The following is a 9863-nucleotide window of genomic DNA, read 5'->3' as shown; positions in this document are numbered from 1 at the left end:
TATATATATATATATAGACACACACACACACATATATATATATATATATTACAAGTAAATTTAGTTACAATATAAGTATATATTCAATATAATGTAACTATTTTATTATTTAGATAGTATATTGTCATAAATAGTTATAATTATTACAATATTCAATAGATAAGAATATACTATATTAATAGTTGATTCAACCTTTCCAATTTATAAATAATAAATTGTGATTACAAAAATAGCCGATCCGACTCGTTATTAGAAATTGAACCCGGCCCATCAACTCACTAAACATGTACATGTGGAAGGAAAATTTAGCAATTAAGACAATTTTATTAACATAATTAATCAAAATAACAATAATTTAAAAATTTTGTTTAAAACGACAGAATAACAACATGTTTACTAAATTGATGTATTTTATACTTTAGTTTTATTAAATTTATGTATTTTAAATTTTAGTATTACTAATTTAATTTATTTATAGAAACTAACATGGTCCAATAACGGTTTAATGAAAAAAGAAAAAAAATTAATTTATTAAATTTACCATTCCAAGAAATGTAAAAGTTAATCCCTATTTTCGCGTTTCAAAATTTTCAGATTATTCTCCATTTTCACGTTTCTTTTCTCAAAATTTCAGATTCTTTATCTTTAATATGTGACTACAATATACAAATTTGCCTTAACTTTCAGTTCTCAATAATTGTTCAATATCATATTAACAATTCAATTTATAACTTTCCATTTTTATTAGATTTTTTGTATCAACACCCCTGTTCGAAATCTGATTAAAGTGAATGATGAATTAAGTGCTCCAATCTTACAGTTCCTAGAGTATTTTATTTAATTTTATAAGTATATTTATTATATCATTATTTGTTTCATTAGTTTTAAGGTGTAGTTATTTTTATGAATTTAATAGGTAAATCAACCAAGCTTTGCATTTGATATACCTCCAAAAAGTGCAGGGAGTATCTGAAAATTCACATGAAGAAGATGATGAACAAATTGTCATGTCTAGTCCCTATCCGGGCTTTAGATCACGTGAATTTGACAACAGATTCACAATTTGAATTGGATGATCAATTCATGCCTTGTCTCAATTCTATAAATAGTAGCATCGCACCACATCCAATTGTATTTGCAGGACACACCGCCTAGCTGCCAACTACAATTGCAGGATGCATTACAACTACGACAGATCAGACCACTATCGATGTTCAATTTGGTACGAATGGAGAAAGATTGATGATAGATCACCCCATCAGCAATAACGAACAGATGTCGTTACCTACGCGTAGAAATAGATGTCCAGACCCTTATAATATATCTCCATATCTGACCAATTTTGGATCATCTGCTGGTACAGTATTCCATTTTTTTCAGTACTTTTTTTAATGTAATCATTTTTTGATTGCTACTGTTAGTGTGTATTAATTTATTATTTTGGAAACCATTTCAGGTTGTTCATCAAGTCAGCCCCACATTTTGGAATTGAAATACCCATTCATATTTGATTTGATCTCTTGCAATTATGATATACCGTTGTGGGATGCGTTTCGATCATAGGTCCGAGATGAATTTCTTACAAAGCACGACAAAAAGTATGTAGCTGGTGAATATTACAAAATATTTTTACAACATAACTATTTCAATTTTCGTATTCGGTTGAATGTTTGTTCGTGCTTCAACAACAGTTTTTTTAGGTGCATCTTACATATATGTTTTCTTGATATTTATTTGTGTTTAGTTGCTAATAGTAGTTATTTTTTTTAATTAATAGTATATTATTTTCATTTTTTATCCTATTTTTAGAAAACATGATCAAGACTATTACAAGAAGAATCTAGCTGAATTTCATGTGGCTATTAATCTTGGCGTTCTCCTAATAGACAATAAGAATTAGTTCTATAATCTACATTTCAAAGGACAGTTATTGAACAATTCGGTAAAAACTGTTTATCTTTATCTTTACTAACAATATTGATTAGCAGTTACATTATTTATACCTTTGTCTTTAAATTTGTCAGCATGTCGATGTGATTTTATAGTATCTCCCGAAAAAGCTAAATATGATGTTGGAAGCAGATACAAATACACAACTATAGATTGAGTTTTTAGTTCAAAGATATCTTCAATTTGGGAAAAATATTTGGATTGAGACAGTGATGTTGGTTGTGCTGATGAAGAGCATATCATTGGTGAATATATTAGAGGGTACAGAATGCATGCTGCTACACCGTGACATACAGTTGGTCATGTTTTTATTCCTGTCCACGTTAAGGATGAATTTCATTGGGTGTTGACTGTGATCTCATTGAATGATAAGCGTATCAAATGTTTATTACTCATATAGGGCAGCAGGCCATGATGCATCTATCAAGACAGAGACAGTTAAACTGTCTCAGTTGATCCGTTTGAAGTTGACAGCCAATGATTATTAAAAGAATTAAGGAATTGATGTATCGCAAGCTCAACAAGAGAATGAGTTCTTAAATATAATATTTATTGATAATGTTCCTCAACAATCACAAGGGTCTTTGTAAGTTTGTGTTTATTTTGATTTTAGTAGTATCAAATCATCAATATTATATTGTTCACTAACTTTTTTATTTCTTGTATTATTGGAATTGCGGCATTTATATGCTAGCTTTTATCGAGTACCTATCATATGGACAAGGGATTCCAGTGAATATTTTGAATGCATCATGTTTACGGTCTTTGTAAGTTTGTGTTTATTTTGATTTTAGTAGTATCAAATCATCAATATTATATTGTTCACTAACTTTTTTATTTCTTGTATTATTGGAATTGCGGCATTTATATGCTAGCTTTTATCGAGTACCTATCATATGGACAAGGGATTCCAGTGAATATTTTGAATGCATCATGTTTAGGGTCTTTGTAAGTTTGTGTTTATTTTAATTTTAGTAGTATCAAATCATCAATATTATATTGTTCACTAACTTTTTTATTTCTTGTATTATAGGAATTGCGGCATTTATATGCTAGCTTTTATCGAGTACCTATCATATGGACAAGGGATTCCAGCGAATATTTTGAATGCATCATGTTTACGGTCTTTGTAAGTTTGTGTTTATTTTGATTTTAGTAGTATCAAATCATCAATATTATATTGTTCACTAACTTTTTTATTTCTTGTATTATAGGGATTGCGACATTTATATGCTAGCTTTTACCGAATACCTATTATATGGACAAGGGATTCCAGAGAATATTTTGAATGCATCATGTCTACGGTCAAGATACACTATACTTCTTTGAAATTATGGCCAACAAAAGAATGATGCCGGAGCAATAAGTGACAATGAAGCACCTCCACGACATAGCAGATTTAATGTAGCACTGAAGGATATTGATACAATTCAAATAGATTACTCGTCTATTTTTTGGTGTGTCAATATACATTAGTTTTTTGTATTACTATGAATTGATTTTAAAGGGTTTCAGTTCTTGTTTTTATTAATGTAGAAAACGTTGAAGTTCTTGTTAAATCTTATTAGTTTATATAATTCTAATGTTTCTAAGTTCAGGGTTAATATTCAAGTGTTTTAGTCCTTGTGCAATTTATCTAGACAATGTTGTTTTGATCTATCTCTATGCTGTTACAGTTTATGAATTTTTGCTACATATTTTTCTTTCCAAAAAGCATATATGATGCTTGTGGTAAGTGAGAAAAAAAGAGTATCTTATTTGTGCGTCTTGCTTAAGTATTGCAAGTGGGGTACACAAAACTCATCTTATAAGAAACTAAATAAATAAATATCAAGAAAATATATATGTAAGATGCACCTAAAGCTCATTTTTGCAGTGTACTTTACTATATGTTAGAAGCTTACCTGCAAGAAATATGCTTCTACCAACATAACTTTGATAGCAAAACTAAAAAAGTAACTGTAATGGTTATGTTTGTGACTAATATAAGTTCACACATACAATTTAGATAGAACTAATATAATGTAGATTAATACCAAGGATATGAATACATTTCGAGAGAAAGGGAAACAAAAAAAAATTGTATGCTTTAAAATGTTATAGATTTATGTAAATTTATTGTTTGGATTCAACCAAATTTTGAAATACACAATGATTTTTTGTAATATAAAATAATGTAAAGAAATAACATGTACAATTTTAAATTCAAACTAAAAACAATATAACAACACTTGATATTAAATTATAAATACAATTAAGTTTGAATACAAGTAATAGTAACTGTAGTGGTTATGTTTGTGACTCATACAAGTTCACACATACAATTTTGATAGAACAAATATAATGTAGATTAAAATCATGGATATGGATACATCTCGGGATAAAACGTATACCAAAAAATTTTTCGAATTCCATTAGAAGAAACTAACAATTGTATGCATTTCAATGACTCAAATGGATGTAACAATTGATATTAAAATATAAATACAATCAATTTTTGAATACAAATAATAATAATAATAATAATAATAATAATAATAATAATAATAATAATACAATAATAATAATAATAAAAATTCGAGAGAAGACGTATACATTTCAAGAGATTAATACCATCGATATGAATACATTTCGAGAGAAAACAAATACCAAAGAAACTTGTATGCTTTAAAATGTTACAGATAGATGTAATCCTATTGTTTGAGATTCAACCAAATATTGAAACTACATAATGGATTTTTGTAATATAAACTTATGCAAAGAAATAGTATGTACAATTTCAAATTCAACTAAAAATAATATAACAACAATTGATATTAAATGATAAATACAATTATGTTTGAATACAAGTAACTGTAATGGTTATGTTTGTGACTCATTCAATTTCACACGTACAATTTAGAAGAACAAATATAATACAAATTAAAACCATGGATATGAATACATTTCGAGAGAATACGTATACAAACAAAAATACCGAATTCGATTAGAAAAATTCCACAATTGTATGCATTTCAAGATAAAACATATACAAATAATTTCATGTTATTATATAAACCAAAAGGCTTTAGAATTCTGGAAGCAATTTAACTCTAATAAGATATAAAAATGGAACATCATCAACTATATAATACGCGGTCCATTCCTACACGAACGCCTATTGTACCCTTTAAACCCACAAGTACTACAAGAATTCTTTCTCTTCTTCCCATATAGCTCGCTATACGTCTTGACACGATACATTTTGGATGACTTTCTAGGAAGATTTTTGTGCTTTGGAGGCCTCACTATATCGTCCTTAATATACCCAGGTACATTCCACTCATTTTGATTAGGTAACAGACTAATTGGAATGCTATATGTATCCAACAAGTTACTTGGCTTGTACATGTCGGAACAATATGATCCAACATCAAAATGTTTCTTCTTTAAAATGGACCAAGCGTGCGAACATGGTATTTCATCCATTTGAAACCTCTTGCAAGTACAAGTTTTATTTTCCAAACAAATAATATAGGTTCTACCTTCGTGATGAACACTGTACACATATTATTAGATAGTACAACCTATAAAAATAAATAAACAGTTACGTTATATAATGTTGATGAACATATAAATTGTAACAGCATACCTTTATACGTAATGGTGCTTCTTCATTAGCAACAAGCATCTCTTGTGGTTTACCATAAAGTATGGTGAAAGTATGTGAAGCAGATGTATGATTTTTTGAATTCCATCTTGCAAACATCTGACTTACTTCCTCAAGGAAATCGTATACCGATAATTCCCTTGCTTCAACTAGACAAGCATTTATGCACTATCTATGTTTGATGTCATAATCATTCCTCGATCAACTCTTGCATATACCCTAACTCATTTTTCATAACCTGCCGATTTCAAGTAATTTTTTACACGAACATCAACTTGTTCAACTTTTCCCATCAGTTCATCAAATTCAGATTGTTCGTATCCCTTTGTAATCCCATAAAAACTTTCAACAGACTATTGTGCGACTTTTTAATAGTGATTTCACATTTTTCCACAAATGACAAGTACAAGCATAATGAGGAACTCCATCAAATACCCTCGAAACTACCTTTATAATACTTTCTTTCGATCGGATACAATACACATGTTATCTTTAACGCCATGAGCTACTCTAAAGTGTTCAAAAAATCAAGTCCAGGCTGCATCATTTTCTGAATCAGTAAGTCCATACGCTAGCGACAATATATTTCCTATAAACAAAACATTTAATAAAATTATTATCTCATATAGAAATACTATCTTAAGCACCCAAATAAATTGTATATATTATCATTCGAATACCTGCTCCATCAACATTACTCGCAGAAACAAATATTCCATTATACGTCCCAGTGAGGTGACTTCCATCAACTACGACAATTGGTCTACAACACTCAAAACCTTTTATGAATGGGAAGAGAGAATAAAAATATGCAGAAATTGATTTTCATCACTTTTCTTCATCCTCATATGAGATCCAGGGTAGGTAGCGTCCAATATGTATAAGTAGCTCGGCACTTTACCATAAGAATCAGATGGGGTACCCCTTAAAGAAATTACAGCCTTTTTCTTAGCCTTCCACACCATTGAGTAGGATACATTCACTCTAAAAGCTGGGCTGACATCTTGTTGTATATCCTTTAGCGTCAACTTCCTTTTATGATCAACTAACTTGAGTTGTATCATACCTCCAATAAGATTGCTTGTTGCCTGACGTTGTTCATACACCTTATCTTTTAATGGACACGTGTGATCATCTACAAATTTTCTAATTCTAAATATTCCAGATTTATTCATACTTGACGACTTCAACATCCACCCACAATTCTCAGACACACAAACAAGTGTATAACTGTTTGAATAACACCATTTTAGAATTAGGATGTTCTTCAATCAAAAAAGTTAATCGGCTATGAAATACCAAAAAAAATAAATATTCAAGATAAGTCTTTTTTCCTCGACAATGGAAGATAAATAATTTTCCGATGAGTTTTTCTTTCATCTTTCTCTACCTAAAGCATTACGAAGAAGAAAGTTATAATTGAAAAATTGGCTGAGGGAGAGGAATGGTCATGTTAGAGAATGACAAAAGTCCCACAACGTTGGTTAATGAGATGAGTGGACTCCTTATAAGGCTTGGAAAATTCTCTTCCCTTTGAGCTAGCTTTTGGGGTGTGAATTAGGCCTAGGACCTAATTTCACATATCATGGTAAAGGGGATGACAGTAAAGAGGAAATATGAGTTTTGAACGGCCATGGATAGCAGGTAAACTGGTAAAGTGAGGCGTGATTCTTAAGTTGCAGCTCTTTTTTTTTTACTTTTAAAACACTTTTTTCCTTTACTTAATCATATAATTTTTAAATAATTTTTGGACTAAAAAATAAAGCATGTCATTATTTTATTAGTTTAATTGACGACATGTCATTGCGAGTGTATTTAAAATATTTCCTACTTTTAGCTTATTCTAAAAAAAATGCTCAAATTGTTCAAATCCAAGAAGGTAGAGGTGTTTAATAGGTATAAGCCTTAGTTGAGATGTCTAAGTGAATTATGCGGACAACTTTAAGGAGCTACAAATGACTTGAACCATTAAAATGTGTCTAAATGTAAAAGCATAGTCTTTTCTTGACAAACTAAAAAAATGTACAAAATAAAATAAAATGGAGGGAGTATATTATTCTAAAATATCGACATATGAAAAAAAATACTCCATTCTTTTCACAAAGAATGACCTGATTTGACTTGACACGGAATTTATGAGTATAAAAAAGACTTTTGAATCTTATGATCCTAAATTAAAGTTAGGTCAAACGAATAAAATTGTCCTTTGATCTTGTGGCTTTGAACATGCCACTTGGAAAGCTGAAATTAAAATATTACCAAAAAAAGAAAGAGGTCATTCTTTGTAAAACGAAGAGAGTAATATATATAGTGTAATTTAACTTGTTATATAATCATAGGTATTTAGTTTATAGAAACACGTTAAGGCTAACACAAGTATCAAGTTTAGGAATATTCTTAATACTTAACTCACATACACATATTTATTCATGACTTAAAAACATAAAAGTTAAGGCTACACATGCAAGACACATGAAAAAAAATTAGAGGCTACATGTGCAAGATATGTGAAATAACTCACAAGTTACAATTTCATTAGTTACTTAGTTAACTATAGCTTGTAATTAGTTGAGAATAATGGATGAGCTGTCTATAATGAGCTATCAAAAAGCTTCTAGAATCTAGTTAGACATTTTACACGTCAGTCTGTGAAAGCCTACGTCCATCCTCATCGTAACAAATTCTGTAGAGCAGTTATTAATAAAATTCTCTCTTTACTTTTTCTTAATACCTTTATTAGGTTCATTAATGGAGTTTTGAGTGTGTTACCAGAATTTTATCATCATATCAAAATAGTGGATGCTGGAGGTTTAGATAAATGTTGGAGTTGAGTAATTTAAATCTCTTTTGGTCTATTTGTACTTTCAACATACAACAATGGAGTCACTGAAAATCGGTCAAATGTACCTCTGTTCATTGGTCCCTCATATGCTCAAGTTAACTAGCTTGAGAACTATGAGATATGAAGTAGGTCAATGAGAATTGATTTATTAGGGAAAATGAAATGTGATTTTGTTTCATGATCATGTTAAAGGTTAGTTGAATTATATATTCTATGACTGTCTTTATAGTATATGGAGATTCAAAGAAAGATTCGATAAGGTAAATCAAAGGTGTGTCTATCAGTTACATTGAGAAATAAACACACTTTCTGAAGGTAAACTTTATTTCTCAATGCTTTACAAAACTTAAAATGATATGAAACGAATATGATGTTGTTATACCATCACCTGTTGTACTAGTTTGAATTAAAAAGAATATGCAAATCATTAGTCTCAAATGAGGTTAATTTAGTTTTAGAGTGGTTTAATGAGTCATATGATCAGGCACGAAGATAAATTTTGCTGAAGAGAGTGACTCCATCTACAAATCAGCATACGTTATGATTATAGAGGATGAGACACAAGATTCATCTTTATAATAGTTGTGATATCTGATAACTTTCTAATTCTAACAAACTTACGGTTATTTGCAACTAACTAGCTAATTAATTATTGAAAAAGTTGGTTACACAGTGACAATGTTTAGGGAACATATATAAGAATCAAAGTCACGTATTTGATTCTCTTTGTTGTTCTCATTCTCAACATTCCCCCTCAGGCTAGGAAGTGAGAAGATGTTCAGAAGTCCTAGCTTGGAGCTGAGATGTTGCAGTTGCACTTCTGTAAGTCTTTTCATAAGCAGATCAACTGGTTGATCTTGTGTAGGAATGTGCTTGCCAGATACTAACCCTTTTTGTGATTTTTTCTCTTATAAAGTGAAAATCAATCTCAATGTGTTTTGTCCTTTCATGATAGACTGGATTGACTGCAAGTTTCATAGCAGATTTGCTATAAGTATGTATGTTTATAGGTAATGAAACTTCAATGCCAAGCTCCTCAATTAAACCTTTTAGCCACATAATCTCTGTTACAGTGGTAGGAATGCTCGTCTATGCAGCTTCAACTGAGCTTCTAGAGACAATTGTTTATTTCTTTGACTTCCATGAGATTAAAGACCCTCCATACTGAACAAAGTTACCAATTATTGACCTTCTTGTTAGAGGACAGGAGGTCCAATCTACATCTCAATAAGCAGTGATAGTATTATTTGAGTAGCTGGACAGTAGTAGACCTTCCCCTAGTTGGTTTTTCACATATCTCACAATCCTTAATGTTGCAGTCATATGTGACTTCTTAGGTTGTTGTAGAAATTGACTTAATGTCTGAACACCATAGGAAATGTCAGGTCTTGTCATAGTTAAGTATAATATATTGCCAACCAT

General features: G+C 30.2%; 1 pseudogene; it reads left to right on the top strand.

The window, feature by feature from the left end:
* The window catches only part of LOC107001156, a 5620-nt pseudogene extending 2194 nt beyond the window's left edge, over nt 1-3426 (top strand).
* The last annotated feature ends 6437 nt before the right edge of the window (nt 3427-9863 follow it).

The sequence above is a fragment of the Solanum pennellii genome, chromosome 10 (genome assembly GCF_001406875.1).
Source record: "Solanum pennellii chromosome 10, SPENNV200".
NCBI classification, from domain to species: domain Eukaryota; kingdom Viridiplantae; phylum Streptophyta; class Magnoliopsida; order Solanales; family Solanaceae; genus Solanum; species Solanum pennellii.
Note: the sequence above shows the minus strand (reverse complement) of the source record. Positions and strands in the feature narration are given on the sequence as shown.